The sequence below is a fragment of the Bos indicus genome, chromosome 6 (assembly GCF_029378745.1).
Source record: "Bos indicus isolate NIAB-ARS_2022 breed Sahiwal x Tharparkar chromosome 6, NIAB-ARS_B.indTharparkar_mat_pri_1.0, whole genome shotgun sequence".
Taxonomy (NCBI): domain Eukaryota; kingdom Metazoa; phylum Chordata; class Mammalia; order Artiodactyla; family Bovidae; genus Bos; species Bos indicus.
Genome location: NC_091765.1, coordinates 60249062 through 60268412, shown reverse-complemented (window position 1 = coordinate 60268412; position 19351 = coordinate 60249062). Strand labels below are relative to the sequence as shown.

The 19351-nt window shown below is 41.9% G+C and overlaps 1 protein-coding gene across 9 annotated transcripts in view; it reads left to right on the top strand.

Moving 5' to 3' along the window:
* Nucleotides 1-19351, top strand: part of RBM47 (RNA binding motif protein 47) — a 176455-nt gene that overhangs the window by 1088 nt on the left and 156016 nt on the right. The window contains exon 1 of one of the 9 annotated variants that reach the window (XM_070791338.1): nt 54-519. The exons of 7 other annotated variants lie outside the window; for them this stretch is intronic. The gene's annotated coding sequence lies outside the window, so the exon portion shown is untranslated. Of the gene's footprint in view, nt 1-53; nt 520-19351 lie in introns of those variants that run through there. One more of the 9 variants, XM_019962624.2, reaches the window with a different exon arrangement.

Here is a 19351-nt window from a genome sequence, read left to right as displayed (position 1 = left end):
ACAGGGAAGAGCCGGAGCCGAGGCTCGAGCGCTCCCCGCGCGCAGCGCCGGACGCACGCAGGGCTCCCGGGGCCGCCGGTCTCCCCCGGGTGCGAGTCCGGCGCGGCTCTGCCAGGGGAACTCGCCGCGCTTTCGAATTCTCGCTCCCGCCAGGAATTTAGCCCCGAGAGAACTGCCTTCTGGTTATCGCGCCGGCTTCTCACTTTGGAATGTGCAGTTTGGGACAGTGAGAAGTTGGGGCTCGGGGAGTTGTCCTCGGAGAGAGTTTCTCTCCTGCGGGTTTCCAAGGTTAAGAGATTCTGATAAACTGGAATTCCCAGAGCCTGGGAGTGAAGCCTGAAACGATCTGTGGCTTTAAGCGGCGCGGTAGGGAGTCGCTGGACACTCCTTATTTTGGTTTTACATTAAAAAGAGGGAGGCCGAGAAGATGTTGTAGGTTACTTCCTAGCTGTGTCAGTCGCTACCGCGCTCTGAATGGTGTTAATTTCAGAAGTGGGCGACTGCAAATACATCACAAAGGTAAGGTCGTTTTTGGCAATCTTTTCTAACTACTGTCCCTTAATCTTACCTGTGGGTCCAGATTTTGAAATTTTGTTTTGCTCTCTTTCGACCTTATCTCCCCTTATTCTACCGTCCGCCTTCGGACTCTGGCATATTTAATGGGAAAGAAATAGTTTATAATAAGATTTTAAAAGCATCAGCTTCTGGAAAAGCAGAAAATTATATACAGTCAGCCCCATCGTTTCCTCTGGTGATGAAACCTCTTCCATACAATAAGCAATTTTCTCCCCCGCTCTTGAAAGCATATGATTGGGCTGTCCAGAGGCACAGGTGACTTTTTAGACTCAGATTATTAAAGTGTGATTGAGAAAACTTTTATGATAGGCATCTCACAGTGAGTGGTAAGGAGGGGAGGGTTACTGGGGGATGTGTGTTGGGGGAGGATATGAGGGGAATATCTTCTTGGAGTCATTTACCTCCCAAGGTAACACTGAGCACAGGCTTAGATGTTTAAAGTTAAAAATTCAATCTGTATAAAAGTCTAGGGCTGATGAACTATGACAGCTGACAAATCCGCCACTGGATATTTAAGAAATCAGATAAAATAAATGAAGTGGAATTTTTCAAATAGTGATTCATTTTTTATTAAGGTAAAAGTTCATCTACTCTTGGGTACTGTCCCAAAGCATTTGGGGATGTGTCTTCTTTCTTGCGGCTTATCTGAGATTGTGTCCTCGAGGTACTTTACTCATAGGCCATGCTGATTTTTGCCATGCTGATTTGTACTGTTACTGATGTAGCACATTCTAATGGCTCACCCAGTGTTCTTTAGTATGAATATAGATTAGAAATCTTGTTCTTTAAAACTTGTTATGGTAGAGTCACAAGAATTTTTTAGGGCAGAGAAAAGCATAAATGTGAAGAGGTTGCCACAGATTTAAGCACAGTTGCAATTTAGATCAAGTGCATTTGAGAGTTGTAGGTGCCTATTCTAAAAGTAAAAGGTTTTCAACAGCGTAAAACACAATCTCTAGACAAAGCCAAGTACCCAATCAAGGTGATGAGATAGCGTTTTGCAGGATTTTGTATTGCTGTTCAGCATGGCTCAGATGGTAGAGTCTGTCTGCAGTGCAGGAGACCCAGGTTCAATTACTGGGTCAGAAAGATCCCCTAGAGAAGAGAATGGCTACCCACTCCAGTACTCTTGCCTGGAGAATTCAGTGGTCAGAGGAGCCTGGATTATTAAACAATATTATTATTGTTTTTATAATAATTAAACAATAATTATTATTACAATAATATTATTATTAAACAATAATCCTTGTCAGATTGATGATCTGAAATCTTGGAGGGAAACAGAACTAACCCAGTCCAAAATGGAAACAGGAGGAAGGAAAGAAAGGAATTTGGGTTTTCATATCCTTTCTTGTCTACCTTACCCTTCACCTTGTTCTGATAAACCATTTTGGCCTCTTTGACTTAATTACTGCACAGAGGGAGAATGAGAAATCTGCCCAGTGTTATTATTTCAATATTTGTTAAAGGAAGAAATAAACTGACAAAAACCAAGCTCCTAAGTCTGACTCTGTCACGCTTCTTTACCTGACAAGGCTACACTTAAATTCATCTGCTCAAGAGTGTTTTGTGAACAGATGCCAAAAATGAATCAAGTTTTGAAGATTCTTCATCTTTTTCTTGGTTTTTGAGTTTTCAGAAGCTTGTAAGATTGAAAATTTGGCATCATCACTTTACTCCAATCTCTGTAGTTTTAATTGTCAGCGTATTTTTGATTCCCACCTGTGCTGCTGTACACTAAATTTTGCCCAAAACAGCTGGTGACACTGAGGATGAAATCAAGATAGAAAGCAAGGAAACTATGTGCTTCAGGACATGTGTCCTCATACTTGCTCTGACTGGTGTTTAGGATGACTCTCATTTTTTTTTCCCCCTCACATGATAAGAGCATTCAGATTAGACTGTTCTCTGATTTACTAGGAACAGAACCTGTTCTCAGTAATTTAAACAAAGATTAGAAGATTGAAGCCGATAAAATAATTTTCTTACAAAATGAACTTGCTTTCCAAATTCTACTCTTGATCTGACGATTAAAAAATCTATCACGTCCCAATTGATTGAGCTTTGACTGCTAGAGGGAAGTATTTGCCTGTTTCAGACAGGTTTCCACCTCTACATTTCAAGTCCCTTCTGATTTTTCAGCACTGGATACAGGAGTGCAAGTGGGGGGAGGGAGATCTCCTCAAAGTTGGCCTGAGGTTCAAGTGAAACTCTGATTTGGTTTTCCCAGAGGATGCATAATCCTAGAAAAAAACTTGCTCTGAAGAGGGCTTAAGTGTGGGATTCATACGACTTAGCTAAAGGATAGATTTTGTAAGAACCTAGGGTTTGTGTGCCAAACGTTTGTGAAGTTACATTGAATACATAAATACAGTTTAAAAAAATGTTTGTCAGAATGATTCCAAGTTAAAGATTATATTGGAACGCTTCAGCTATTGGCCCGATTAAAAGATGTATTTTTCCTCTTGGGAGCAGTCTCTGTGTCTTATGATGATGTTGATTTTCTGATTTAATATTGTGAGACGTGTGTGTTAGTCCAGACAGCCACTTGCCAGGGTCATTGCCTCAAAGAACAACTAGAAAAGGATTGTCAATAATGGCAATGCAGGGATGACTTGGGTTATGAGATAGAAGGCTTTTAGAAACTCCCGAGAAGAATAGCATAGCAATGATAATATGCGATTGTTCAACTGCCACCTCAAGCTGTTAGAAACCTCTCATACTGGGATTTAGGGGGAAATGGCACCCTGCCACTTGTGTGTGGTCCTGAATCATCTTGTCAGTAAAAGACTCCTGGAATGGTCTGAGCTTGCGTTCTGATGGTTTCTGCCTCTTTATAGTTGCTTCTCCTTTTGCTCTGTCAGCATCTGTATGGGGAGAGGACTCAGAGGGAAAGGGTGTCTTTCCCTTCAAGTCAGTGTACCCCCCCTCTTTCCAGAACCTCTCTTTTTGCCCTGAGAAGTGGGCGAGGAAGGAATTTTCCAGCGGAAGTAGAAGGGTACAGAGTGTCTGGAGGAATAAATGGCCAGACACAAGTGAGCTCCAAACCCCTAAAATAATGTGGGATTTAATGCCCTCCAACTATTGCAGGTGAACTGGCAACTGGAGGAATCTGAGGCTCACCCCCCACCCCACTTTTGTAATTCAAATGCCCTAGTGCACTGCACTAGATGGCTCATTTGAATGAGTTCAAGATGTTGTCTCTAGGTACAGCCCAAAGTAAACTGATTACAAAAGACACAGGCCCTTCAACCACACTCCATTCTGGCTTTCATCTACTTTCTGCAGTGGTTTAAAGGACACCTGAAAAGAAAAAACAAAAACCCACAGCTTAGTTTATGTAACTTAGGTGTATAATATGAGCATTCTTTTTCACTGTGAATGTGGAGATTTTGTCATCTTAGGCAGTTAGTTTATGCCGAAGTGATTTGTGGGAGTGTTTAGATATAAACAGTTTATACATCTGTAAAATACAAAACAACAAAACTGAGACTATAGTAGAAATGCTTGACTGTAGTTTATAGTTTCTCTTTTTGGTAAACCCTACCGGGTTTTAAAGAGTGGGATCGTTTTAGAAATCAAAAGAACAATCTCTACCTTTCTGAAGGCCGCTTAAGAGAGATGACACCGGAAGACAAAGCGCTGGCATAGGCCTGAAAATGCTTTGTGATTTTGAGGAGATATCAGTCCTTTGGTCTCAGCAGATTCCCGGCAGTGCAAAAATGTATGCTTATATATTACAGCCATTTACATTAGTCAAGAAAACAATCGCTGGCCTCAAATCATGATATTTGTCTCTGGGAATATTATATGTTTGTAGCTCTTGACAACATAACGTCCCAGTGCCAAGACCATAGTTGGTGGGTGTATGTTGATGAAAGGGGATTTGCTGACAGTGTTTGCTTCCTGATTGTGCTTTGCTTTGGCTAATAGTCAATTTTGGTCATATTCCTTGAGTTTCCGGGGGAAAAAAACCAACCGGATTGTAGAAGCAATGGATAATCCACACGTGGACAAGCAAGGGTTAATTATACATACCAATGGGCAATGGGTGGATGTACAATGAATGTGGGGCATTGTGTAGCTGAAACAGAAACAAGACACCTCTACCTGACCAAGGAAATGCCAACCTATACAAATTATAATAAAAAGTATTCACCTTTCAGAGCACTGAGTCTTCACTCAATCATTTTTGTAAAGCATTACATATCATGCCAAAAGAAAACAAAAGAAGTACTTAGGAAAGTGAGGAAGATTTTTTTTCAGGTGTTAATTTCTTACATCAGTTTGATTGCCATTCTGAAAATGTGTATTTGGGCCTTTTGAGGTCAGGTAAAATACTCATGTGTCCGAAAGTGGGGTTCCATGTCCATGATGATGATAGCACTGTGCCTTTTGAAAAGACGGCTTAAATAATATTTCTCTTTGTTTGCTGTCATTTATTTTCAAAAATAATAACATGGTTCTCGGTACACCAAGCCCTTGCCAAGATTAGGCCCATCTTCTTAGTAGCTATCTCAAGACAAAGTTGCCTTTGTGTAACTACAGCTGGGAGAATTTGGTGACACGGAAAACTCAGTAGGGCACTGCAGCTTATTATCAACAGAAAATTCAATGGCCTGATGGGTTTTTTGTTGTTATTGTGGTTGTTTTTATTCTTCCAGCTAATAATCATGATATATTTCTATGTGCAGATGATTTTACTATTTTCCCAGGGAAGAATGCAGCGGTTGAGAATTTACCTTGGAATTTAGTTAGATTATAAAAGGCAAAAGCTGCAGCATGATGATGCAGAGAAGATCTCAGCTCCGTGGGCTAGTTTGTTCTCAGGGTGTGTGCTCAGTTGCTCAGTCGTGTCTGACTCTTTGTGACCCTATGGACCGTAGCCCACCATGATCCTTTGTCCATGGGATTCTCCAGGCAAGAATACTATAGTGAGTTGCCATGCCCTCCTCCAGGGGATATTCCTGACCCAGGGATCCAACTCAGATCTCCCTCATTGCAGGCAGATTCTTTACCATCTGAACCAAATTTGGTCATGTGTGGAGAAAAAGAAGGAGTGGTTAGCCCACATGAAAATGACAATCTGTGGGGAAAGGATGACCATTCACATTAAATTCAAACTCCATGGAGAAGTAGCTAAGAATACAGTCTACCTTGGTTCAAATCCTAGCTTGGCCACTTACAGACTACCTGATCTCTCCATGACTCAGTTTCCTCAGCTGTAAAATGCCTATCTCACAGAGTTGTTACAAGGATTAAATAAATCAATCTGTTTTATAAAGAGGGCTCAGAACAGTACCTGGCATGCAGTCAGTCTGATATGGTACATTGTTCACTTGTTATATATCATTTTAGGATTTCTTTCTGTGTTTGAATTCTTCTCATCTCACTACTCACTCCTTTTGTGACTTATTCTGGTGATGGTAATCTAGGATTCTCTTCTTAAGATCACTCCTTTTGACCAAATGCCATTGCCATTATAGGCAGGCACTATTTTTTGCAAGTTTCTTTTGATCTTTGTAACTTAGTTGTAGAAAGAAGCTAACTTAGAATCATTAACATGCCTTTTTCTTTCCTCTCTGTATATGATCATCAACTGTATGATGTTTTATCAGAAGCAAAAAGAATGATGCTATCATATCCGTTAAGTGAGAGACTGCCAAATGTTCTGCTGAAAACAGTATAGATCTGGAAATGGCTAATGCAAAGTAGAAATACTCTATGTGGAAGACCTTAATACAGCAAACTTAAGTAGTTCCTATTATGACTTCTGCTGGTTAGTGTTCACGGGTCATATTCATAATCAGAGTATGAGGCTTTCTCAGAACTGCCAGTGTCTTATCTGTGCACTTCTCATGGCATTTTATATCATTTGATACTTTTTGTACATATACTGTTTTCCCCTGCCAAACAGACATTAAGTTCTTTGGAGGCAGGATTTGTGTCTAAATAGTATTTGCATCCCTCAATGTCCCTAGTTATAGTTAAGTGCTCAATGAATAAGAATTTCTTTGCCCAAATTCATTACCATCTAAAATGACAGCTTTTTTTTTTTTCATTTCATGGGCATGTATTATGAGTCATATTTATTTGGATGACCTCTATTTTTCCATAAGCGTTTTAGCAAAAATTGTTGGATAGAGAAAATATGATGGAGAAGTAGTGAACTCAGAAAGCAACCAGGATGGAAGCTATATCCACAGCCAAGCTTCTGAAAGCAGTCTGGATGGGGAAGGGAGGGGCTGAATTGTTGCACAGCTTAGGTGCCCATCACACTGGCAAACACTTAAATGTTTGTACCTCTTTTTTTTTCTGCTCTTTAACAGACTTTAGAAGGCCCAGACTTGTTACTAGGTAACAATGAGAAGGGGAAAATGTATTTTCTCAAATTACAAGGAATTTATTAGATAATTATCAGGGAAAAGTGCATTTTCTCAAAATTAGGGAGAGTGAACAGAGATCCACTGAGGAAGAACAATATCGAGGGAGTGCACAGCTCTGTGAGCCCCGGTGGTTGGTGTTTCTGGTACGGCTGTTGGTGTACTCTCAGCTAAGCGGAAGGAGGGCAAGTGGTGAAGACTTGTGTTCCGAGAATTGCCTCCAGTGAAATCCTATTTGTAGGGCAAAGGGAATCCAATAACAAGCTAGCTGGTGCAAACAATAGTTTGTCCCAGGTACCTCCTTTGCTCTTTGCCCTATATTGTGGGTTGCAGGATCCACCTCAAGTTATTTGTAGATTCGCCAGTGTAAGCAGAAACTGCTTACTACTATGGAGCCCTGGAATTTGTGCCTTGTTTCTGCGTGGCTCCATATTCACAGTCACTCCCAGTGGCTGAGACCAACCCTGGGAAGGCAGGAATCTTCCCAGAGTGGGACCTAGGAGTCACTCCCCCAGTGGGAAGTGTATGAGCCACACAGACCCTGAACCAAATGGTGACACCTGTGTTCTCACACATCCTACTATGGTGTGAAGGGTCTTGTCCTTTCCCCATCGGCTAAAGTTAATCAATGAAATTGTCAGTGGAACGGCAGAATCTGCTTTTCTCTTCTCCTTGCTTCCACCTTTGCCCTGATCCCATATGCTTCGTATTTGACACAGTATCCAGAGTGACTCATAAAACAGTCAGATCATGTTATTTCCCTACTGAAAACTTTCCAGAGCTTCTCCATCTCCCTCAAAAGCCAACGAGGCACTGTATTTCTAGTCCCATTACCTTTTTTTCTTTTGGCCACACTGCAGAGCATGTGGGATCTTCTTTCCCTGACCAGGGACTGAACCCGTGCCTCTTGCATTGGAAGCATGGAGTCTTAACCACTGGAATGTCAGGAAAGTCTGCATTACCTCTTAAATCTCATCTCCTATCAGTCACCCCATTATCGCTTTGCTTTAGCCATAGTTTCATGCTTCCAGGCCTTTGCACTCACTATTCTCTCTCTCTGAACTGTCTTCCCCAAATACATCCAAGCTCTACTTTTCCACCTCTTCCATGTCTTTACTCTTCCTCCCTTTGTGGAAGGGCAGCAATTCCTCCTTCCTGTTGGCACTCTCTCTCCCTACCCTGCTCTATTTTTAATACTGTACTTTTTAGTATATTTTATGATTGTGTGGCTTACTGTTTGTCTGTTCTCTAGTAGAACATCTGTATCATTTATTAATGTTTGTCAAGCATCTTAGAACAGAATCTGCCACAGACTGTGTGCGTGCTCAGTTGTACCCGACTCTTTGCAACCGCATGGACTGTAGCCCGTCAAGTTCCTCTGGCCATGGGAGTATCCAGGCAAGAATACTAGAGTGGGTTGCCATTTCCTCCTCCAGGAGATCTTCCTGTCTCCTGCATCTCCTGCATTGGCAGGTGGATTCTTTGCCACTGAGTCACCTGGGAAGCCCCTGCCACAGAGTAGGTAATCCATAAATATTTGTCAAATAAGTGAATAAAGCACAGACTCTTACACAGCACAAGTACAATGGAAAGTGTAGTACTTACTCGTGTGTTCTACTCAAAATATAACTACAAGCACGTCTTTCTACATAAGCATGATTTTTTTTCCCCAGACCTCTCCTATTAAGCTACCATATCTTCTCTGGTTTCTCTGGTTTCATTATTTTCTGTGCCACCATGAGTCCTTGATGGAGGCAGTGACTAAGTAACAAGCAAGGCAGAGCTAAGTGTGGGAATGGCGCAATCATTTCAGCACTTCTGTTTCCAAATCATAGCCTAGTCTTTGGCAATCTTTTTTGATTTCCATCTAAATCATACAGCTCTGTTTTGAACCAGTCTTGTGAATTGCTTGCCCTACAGATAATTACACTTAACTAACTCATGTTACTATATTGGTTATCACTTTTTCTATTGTCATTTAATTATAATTAATGATTGCTCTGAAAGTAACTGTCAAGACAACTTGCACTTTTTTTTTTTTAGCTGTCTCTTCAGACCTTTGAGATTTTGCCAAATGTCAACTGTGGCTACAGGATTCCATCTTCATTCTTTTCTCAATTGCAGGGCTCAGTTAAGTATTTCCCCTTGACCTGGCATGAAATGAGTGCTAGTGTCGTTGTCTGAGTTGTTAATATCTCTGCAGAACCTTTTACAAAATTCTGGTCTTGCGTTTACTGAGTGGCACAACACTCTCCGATCTGTCATACTGGTTTGCTAGTCCCTGCCTTATTCCCTCCTTCTGCACGATTTTCCTTGGTTAAATAAAACTGCATTTCTTGGTGCTTGCAGGTGCGGCTTCCTCTGTGTGTCCTCCTGTTAGTTTTAGATCTATAACTCTGTAAAGAACTTCCCCGATGGCTGGTGGGATCCTGTGGCTCCTGGGCTTGGGGACCCTAGAAGGGTTTTTGTTGTTGTTGTTGTGCCACGTGGCATGTGGGAGCTTAGTTTCTTGATCAGGGATTGAACCCATGTCCCCTGAATTGGAAGCGCAGTCTTATCTGCTGGATCACCAGGTTAGGTGCCTAGAAGTGGTCTTGAAGGTGAGTGTATACTCCTGGAAGGTTCTTTGCAGTTAAAAAACAGAAATTCCTTGGTGGTCTAGTGGTTAGGGTCCCAGTGCTTCCACTGCAGGGGGCCTGGATTCCATCCCTAATCAGGGAACTAAGATCCCACAAGCGGCATGGCACAACCAAAACCAAACAAACAAAAAAACAGTATGTAAATTCTGCTGAAGGTGCGTGAAGATCGTGGATGTAGTTATTTTTGACTGTTGTTGATCATGGCTTGTGGCTGATTTACAATTATCCGGATATTTTTCATTTCTAAGTTGATTTGGAAACTGTCATCATAATTGATAGTAAAATGGACAATGCAAGAAATTTTTAAAAACCCTGAATATACCTAATAATCAGCTAATATTTGTAGTACTTTCTGCAAATCATTGTATTACTTATCATATGTACTGAATGGGACATTAAGAATGAGTAGCATGTAAATGTTCAGTTAGATCTGTGTTTAAGAATATACTGGGCCTCTCTGGTGGCTCACATGGTAAAGAATCTGCCTGCAATGCAGGAGACCTGGGTTTGATCCCTGAATTGGGAAGATCCCCTGGAGAAGGGAATGGCTACTCTCTCCAGTATTCTTGCCTGGAGAAATCCATGGACAGAGGAGGCTAGTGGGTTACAGTCCATGGGGTCACAAACAATTGGACATGACTGAGCAACTTTTTTTTTTTTTAAACAATATACTATGTAGGTGGAAGTGAAGTGAAGTGAAGTGAAGTCGCTCAGTCATGCCCGTCTCTTTGCAACCCCATGGACAGTAGGCTGCACCAAGCTCCTCCATCCATGGGATTTTGTAGGTGGAGCTAGTGGTAATTCTTTATGAATTAGAAAAATTTATCAAAATATAGACCTAGTTAATGGGTATACTTGAGAAAAAAAAAGATGAATATGGAATACTTGGCAGGCAGATTCTTTACCACTGAGCCATCAGGGAAGCTGAATGTGGATTAAACGGGTTTAAAGCAGACTTTGAAAAAACCTATTTTCCTTATGTAGACACAGACTCAGCTGTTATTTATTGAGTAGCTGCTATGTGCCAGATGCCGGGTACTAGGTGTGCAGCGGAGAGCAAAAGTTCTCTGTCCTCTTGGGGCTTTCTTTAGGGGTGGAGATGGGGTTCAGTGCTCTGAAGGAACTGAGGGGTACTGGACAACAGAAGATGGGACTCTTAGCCGGAGTGGCCTGGGATGTGATGCCCCTGGGATGTGATATGGTGCTGAAGGTATAGCATTTATGCAGTTCCTAAGGCTGGAGGAAGCTGGGCATGCTGAAGGACTTAAAAGGGGCCAGTGTTGCCCCCGTGCTGGGGGCAAGGAGCAGGGAGGCACAGGTAAGATTGTGGGACTAACTGAGTCCTAGAGCATGTGGCCCTTCAACCTCAGAAGAGTTTGTCACCCCCATTTCAATGGAAAGCCATGAAAAAAGGACTTACTTGTTAAATAATAACTCTTAGGTAAAGACTGAATTGGAGGGAGGCTGTCATGGCAGACAGATATGATTCCTTTTTGGAAGGGGGCAGTGGAAGTGGAGTCATGATGGTCAGCTGGGCGCCATTTCTTCTGTGCGCTCTCCTACCTGTTTTTACAGCCTCAGTTCAGCTGCGGTAGGGGTTTCGCCAGTGACTTGAAGAAATAGCAAGACTTACTGATGGCCTGGATGTAGGGGTGAGGGAAAGAATGAGGATTCTAGCTAAAGTTACTGGGTTCGATGTAAGGGACTGAAGGAGAACAGGTTCAAGGGGAGCTGGGGAAACCAGAAGCTCAGTTTGGGGAATGTTTACTGAGATGTCCGTTAAACACCCCAAGGAGATGTTTCCCTTTTGTATCCAGCACTTGTAGCAAGAGTGAGAGGCATTTATTTTAGACAACTATTTTGGATTTCATTATTTCTTTTTATCACTGTGTCCAAATTACCAAATATAGATAAAGTGTGTAACCTTTATATCACACATGACTAAACAGTATTCTAACAATAAATGAGCCTTCCACAGTGTATAAGACACTGTAATGTGGGCATGGGTTAGGGTGTGTTAATGTTGAAAAATTTTAAGTATAGTTTCAGCCATTAAGAATTATCTAATTCAAATTAATCCTATATATATTTAATATTTCAGTATTATATGTTTAATATTTGCATTATATAAACATATTGATATGCTGCTGCTGCTGCTACTGCTAAGTTACTTCAGTCATGTCCAACTCTGTGCAACCCTATGGACAGCAGCCCACCAGGCTCCTCTATCCACGGGACAAGAATTCTCTAGGCAAGAATACTGGAGTGGGTTGCCATTTCCTCCTCCAATTGATATGCTGCTGCTGCTGCTGCTAAGTCGCTTCAGTCGTGTCTGACTCTTAGCGACCCCATGGACTGCAGCCTACCAGGCTCCTCTGTCCATGGGATTTTCCAGGCAAGAGTACTGGAGTGGGTTGCCATTGCTGATATGTTACTATATTATAAATATGAATATGCTAAGAATTAAATTAATATATTTAGTGTAGAAGATATATTTACTATATATTGAATTTATATTAAATAGCATATTTAATCAGAGAAGGCAATGGCACCCCACTCCAGTACTATTGCCTGGAAAATGCCATGGACGGAGGACCCTGGTAGGCTGCAGTCCCTGAGGTCGCTAAGAGTCGGACACGACTGAGCGACTTCACTTTCACTTTTCACTTTCATGCATTGGAGAAGGAAATGGCAACCCACTCCAGTGTTCTTGCCTGGAGAATCCCAGGGACGGGGGAGCCTGGTGGGCTGCCGTCTATGGGGTCACACAGAGTCGGACACGACTGAAGTGACTTAGCAGCAGCAGCAGCAACAGCATATTTAATATTGAAAAGTAAGTGTATATCATGCATGAACAAAGACTCATTCCATAGTATAAAAGATGAAAATATTACAACATGAAGTACAGTGGATTTCCTTGTGAGGTACAACCTCTTTTAGAGGCATGCAAATTCGTGCTGTAAATATTGGCACATACAAATGGATCCATTTAGGACATGCAAATGTATTTCTTGTCTCTTCCTTACCTAACCTGACGAGGGGTCTGTAGCACTTCTGCCTAGTAAGTGAGTGAAAACTGGAAGCCAACATGGACACACTTTAAACTACATTGTGAAAGGCTGATTTGCATCTCTAGCAAATCCATATTTTAAGCTTCTCGAGCAAGCGCTTGGGAATCCGATGACAAATAAGACATGAGGCTTTGGAGCTCGGAGGGCTGGAAGCTTTATCTGTACCACCACTGTAAGCCCTCCTCCCCTACCAGTGGTTCTTCTAAAAATAAGAAGATTGAGCTTATATTTCCAAATTTGTAGAAATAAAACTCTATTGTCTGAAGCAATAGAAAACTCTAGTCCAAAAAGTAATGTTTTAGAAAGTCATAAACCATTACATTTGGGTGGAGGTAGGAGAGGAGGTTACAATGGATAATGTTTTGCAATCACGGCTATAGAAACTGTCAACGGCTGCAGCTTTTCATTCTGGTTTGTCAACACCAGTGGTGCCCATGAGGTGTAATAAAATTTATTGTTGCTTAATTGGGACAAATGGTGTGGTTTTTGGTTTTGCATAAGATGGGTCACTGCTCAAAAGGATATGTAGTATCTGAAGATTTCACATTTATTTCAGTTTTGTTTTTAATAAGGAAAATGCTTCGATGACAAATTATATATGTGTGTACCTACAGTAATCAATGATAGAAAAGGAGAGTCTTGTACTTGAGTAATTGCTTAACAGCTATCTGTAACTAAATATTTGAAGTTGAAAGTTAAAAACAGAAAATAGTAATGGCTAACAATAATAGCTGACATTAAGGAGTGCCTACTGTAATGCCAGGCTTGACTTTATGTAATCAACAGAATCAACTGTAAGAATTAGGTCCTACTATTATCCTCATCTGGGCTTCCCTGGTGGCTCAGATGGTAAAGAATCTACCTACAGTGTGAGAGATCTGGGTTCAATCCCTGGGTTGGGAAGATTCCCTGGAGGAGGGCATGGCAACCCACTCCAATATTCTTGCCTGGAGACTCCCCTGGACAGAGGAGCCTGGTAAGCTACAGTCCACGGGGTCACAAAGAGTTGGATATGACTGCATGACTAAGCACACATACATTATCCTCATCCAGCAGATATGGAAATGAAGGACTAACAGATCAAGCAGTGTGCCCAAGGTAAATAGTGGTCAGGATGTAGATTCTCATAAGGCTTCCTGAAGGAGGTTGGGTTTGGGAAAAATCCCTAGACCAGGTCCAATCTTCTTACCAAGATCAGCCCTTGGTTAACAGACTAGGGACTTTGGACATGGCATTTTATTTTATTGGCTTTCAACTTCTTTGCCTTTAAAATTGGCTAGAAGGCAGGGGGGATTTGAGACATGTTTTGCACAGCCCCAAATTTCTCTTAAGTTTTTTTACTTTTATGGTTCAAATCTATTAAAGATTGCTATTCGTAGGATTTCTAAAGAGAAGATCAAGATGGTGGGAGTAAATGAGGATGAGGGGTAGGGATGGTTTAGAAGGGCAGTCACCCTGACATTAAGTCACAGAAAGAAAACAGCTAGGTTATATGGCCTGTACAACAAATCTTACAAAGTTCTTAGAGGCTTGATTCTTCATTTCTGAATCCCATTTGAGGAATTGAATATTACTGATATATATTCCCTGGTAGCTCAGCTGGTAAAGAATCCATCTGCAATGCAGGAGATTCCAGTTTGATTCCTGGGTCAGGAAGATCCTCTGGAGAAGGGAAAGGCTACCTACTCCAGTATTCTTGGGCTCCTGGTGGTTCAGATGGTAAAGAATCCGCTTGTAATGCGGGAGACCTGGGTCCAATCCCTGGTTTGGGAAGATCCTCTGGAGGAGGGCATGGCAACCCACTCCAGCATTCTTGCCTGGAGAATCTCCATGGACAGAGGAGCCTGGCGGTCTACAGTTCATAGGGTCACAAAGAGTCGGACACAAGTGAGCAACTAAGTGGGCAAGGTGGTTCTAGACCAGTGGTTCTCCACTGCAGGAGACTGTTGTCCAGAGGACACTTGGCAAATGTCTGGAGACATTATTGGTTGCCACAGTCTGGGAGGGGCGGAACACTACTGGCATCTCTGGAAGAGGCCAAAGATGCGTCTAAACGTCCTGAAGCGCACCGGAGAGCCCCTTACAATAAAGAATTATCTGACCCAAAAGTCAGTAGTGCCAGGATTTGGAAACCCTGTTCTAGGTGAGTCTTTACAACCATTACAGTCTGTACAACAAATAGTGTTCTTGCCTTTATTATTATTTTTTTAATTTTTATTTATTTATATTTATGGCTATGCTGGGTCTATGTTGCTGTGCAAGGGCTTTCTCGAGTTATGGCTTTCTCTAGTTACTCTAGTTGCAGCGTGCTGGGTTCTCCATGCAGTGGCTTCTCTTGTTGCAGAGCACGGGCTCTAGGCTCCCACGCTTCAGTAGCTGTGGCTCTCAGGCTCTAGAGCTTGGTGCCAGTAGTTGCGGTGCGTGAGTCGCCCCGAGGCACATGGGATTCTCTCAGACCAGGGATCGAACCCGTGTCGCCTGTATTGGCAGGCGGATTCTCTACCATTGGACCACCAGGGAAGTTCCTCATGTATTTTGCTGACATTTTCCTCTGAAGAAACTTTTTGGTTAGTATGTGATGTCCTATAGATTTAGGGGAAAAGGATAAATGCATTTAGGTTTACAGTTGTTCCTGGCCGAAGGAAGCTTAGTTTTTAACTAGTTTCCATAAGAAATTAATTACAATCAAAGAACACCTTTTTGTGTTATGCTAGGTCAGGTCGTTTAAGGTCCCAAAAGCTCTACAAATACCCTGTTAGATCAGGGCCTTTGTTCCTGCCTCTAGCAGACTTCGTAGGATATATTTTGTATAGTGTAATTCGTGAATTTCTAATTACACTCTTTGAATGTCAGATTCAAACCCTAGATACCATTATCCAACACTCCACATATTATGGATTCATCATCAATGAATTCTCTCAAATTCCAGGGACTTTATCTCCATTTCCCTCCTTTTACCCTTAAGATCAACTGGCTCAACCATTCCCTTCTCCAAGGGATCTTCCTGACCCAGGGATCAAACCTAGGTCTCCTGTATTGCAGGCAGATTCTTTACCATCTGAGCCACCAGGGAAGCCCCTACAATTTACTATGTCTTGTTAAAGAAGTACTTACTTTTCTTCCCTCTAAAGCTAACTTTCAGGCTTCTCAAGGTAGCGGATTTACCTGCACGTGGCTCTCTTGACCCTTCATGCTTTTGACATGAGTCCTTTTCTTTCTCGGTCTTAATCTTTCTGTTCTGAAGAGGCTTGTGTCCTATCAGTTCAGTTCAGTTCAGTTCAGTCTCTCAGTCGTATCCGACTCTTTGCGACCCCATGGACTGCAGCATGCCAGGCCTCCCTGTCCATCACCAACTCCCGGAGTTTACTCAAACTCATTCCATTGAGTCGGTGATGCCATCCAGCCATCTCATCCTCTGTCTTCCCCTTCTCCTCCCACCTTCAGTCTTTCCCAGCATCAGGGTCCTTTCAAATGAGTCAGTTCTTCACATCAGGTGGCCAGAGTATTGGAGTTTCAGCTTCAGCATCATCCTTCCAATGAATATTCAGGACTGATTTCCTTTAGGATAGACTTGGTTGGATCTCCTTGCAGTCCAAGGGACTCTCAAGAGTCTTTTCCAACACCACAGTTCAAAAGCTTCAATTCTTCCGCGCTTAGCTTTCTTTGTAGTCCGACTCTCACATCCATACATGACTACTGGGAAAATCATAGCTTTGACTAGACAGACCTTTGTTGGTACAGTAATGCTTCTTAATATGCTGTGTAGGTTGGTCATAACTTTTCTTCCAAGGAACAAGCATCTTTTAATTTCATGGCTGTAGTCATAATCTGCAGCGATTTTGGAGCCCCCCAAAATAAAGTATCTCACTGTTTCCATTGTTTTGCCATCTATTTGCCATGAAGTGATGTGACTGGATGCCGCGATCTTAGTTTTCTGAATGCTTGATTATTTTCATTGTTCCTCTCGTGGCACTGGAAATGTAGATATATACATCTATGATATTTTTGTTATGATGGAAAGTTGTCCCAATTAACCTAAGATGATCTGTGGTTTTGCCCAAGAATCAACGCTTTCAAGTTTGCTTCCAAAACTCTTCTTCAAAATTCTATGTGATTTGCTGGCCTTTCTAGTAGTAATAACTTCAGCCATTTATTCATGGAGTAAAAGGTTCTATGTCAGACATTGGAGATACAAAATGGATAAGAAATACTCTCAGTCCTCTCAGTCCTTTTATTGTTACTCATTTGGTTGTGCCGGATCTTAGTTGTTGCATTTGGGATCTTTCAGTCTTCACTGCGGTGTGCAGGATCTTTCAGCTGCAGCATGTGGGATCTAGTTCCCTGACCAGGGATCAAATCTGGTTCCCCCACTTTTGTGATAGAGGTATTTATTTATTCGTCCAGTGATTCACTGAAAACCATTTGTTTTGTGTACATTTATTGTGTCTATTATATTTGTGTCAAATACATTTATCTTCTAGAAATAAAAACAGATATGATTTAAAGGAGCTTATAGGCTAGTACAGACAGACTGACAACATTAAAAATGAGTGCCGTGAAATCTTCTAGATGCTGTTAGGGATCAGTAGCATCTGTTTAACCTGAGGAGGCGTATGCAGGGAAGAGGGAACCTTAGGAAACTCCTCTCCTCATAAACGTGAGACCTTTAATGTACTTAACATTTACATAGCGTGTGTTAAGTGCCTGCTCCTATCTTAAGCACTTTACAAAGATGAACTCATTTAATTCACATAAAAACACTATGAGGTACATACAAGTATTTTCTCCGTTTTACACACTGGAAGACTGAGCTTCAGAGAGATCCAGTAACGTGGCTAGGGTTACATTGCTTGGTAAGGGCAGAACCAGATTTCAAAGCCTAGCAGTTTGGCTCTGAAATTAGCTGTGATTCCTTTGTTTTGTTTTGTTTTAGTTTATTTATTTTTAATCGAAGAATAATTGCTTTACAATTTTGTGTTGGTATATGCCATACTTCAACATGAATCCGCCACAGGTATACATATGTCCCCTCCCTCTTGAACCTTCCTCCCACTTCCCACCTCATTCCACCCCTCTAGGTAGATATGATTCTTGAGTCTTGAAAGAGACTTAGAGATATGAAAAACAGGTAGTTGCCAGTTGGAGGGAGAATCCCTAACCCCAGAAAGAGATGAAGCGGGAAGAAACTTTAGAAATAGAACTACATCTCATAGGCAAAACATGTAATTTATAGAAAATAAATAAAAATGGAAACTGAAAAAGAAGGAAAAATCACCTGGGTTCCTACTTGTTAAACTTTTTGTACCTTTGAATAATGTGCTTGTGCTTTTTCACTAGTTGTCCTTGAACCATAAAAGAAAGTCTGTATTACTTTCCTTCATGTTAGCTCACTTAATCCTTGCACTGTCCCTGTAATTTCGGGGTCTCCATTTGACAGAGGTGGACATTGAGGCTCACATGGAACAGTTCACATGGAACCCACAGTCTAACTCAGGCCTTCTAAATTGATCTTCTGATTTTTTTTTTTTTTTTTTCTATTTCACACCTACCTTCTGAAACAAAGGTGGGTATAAGAAGAGGTGTGGAAATGTATCCAAACACTGCAGATAATTCACATGTTTCATGTCATCTTGTTTTTTCAACTCAGCGATGACAGCGGGATTAGCAGACTAACTCTAAGGAATGTTCATGTAAGACACTCGACTTCATCACCGCTGTCCTGCTTGCAGGGTTTCTGCTACTTGTGTTTATTTCATAACATGGATTCACCCAGAGTGTGGCTTCCTTGCCAGGATCTTAGAATTGTACCTGCCTTTACTAACAGCGGCTTTGGCAGGTCAGTGGTTATCAGAGCAGAGATTGTCATTGCTCCAACAATCTCTAAGTTCAGGATTTGCATGTTTGCTGGGCACAAACAAGCCTAGTTGACAGGAGAGAAAAAGAAATCCAAGTCTAAGCTTGTTTCAATCTCGATGGCAAAAGAAAGGGCTTTTTATGCTGTTTTGTACAGTCTTAATACTCAACAGGGGTTGGGCCCCCGCATTGGGGCATAAGATCTTTGGTCACTGGCTTGGTACTTTAGAGCCCGGACACTTGGGGACATTAAGTATTCTCAGAGTCTGTTCTTCCCGCAAATGGTAAGGTTCACTTACTCTATCAGCAGGCATGGACTGGAGCAACTAGTGGGTACTGGTCATTCTGATAAATTCTGAAGAGTTGTAGATGAATCACCTACCCTCCCTGCCTTTTAGGCTGCTTACACTCCAGTGGGGACAGCTGATGTCTTCCAGTTCAGTTCAGTCGCTCAGTTGTGTCCGACTCTTTGCAACCCCATGGACTGCAGCACGCTAGGCCTTCCTGTCCATCACCAGCTCCCACAGCTTGCTCAAACTCATGTCCATTGAGTCGGTGATGCCATCCAATCATCTCATCCTCTGTGGTCCCCTTCTCCTCCTGCCTTCAGTCTTTCCCAGCATCAGGGTCTTTTCCACGACCTCTCCCAACTTACTATAATATAACAGGGCACACGGTCTGGACAAGAGCTCCAGAGGAGGGGGTGCTCAGGAAGGAACAGGGTCTTTTACCTGAATTTAAAAAAAATATATTTTCTTTTTATTTATTTATTTTGCTGCAGCAGGTGGGATCTTTAGTTGTGGCATGCAAACTCCCAGTTGTGGCATAT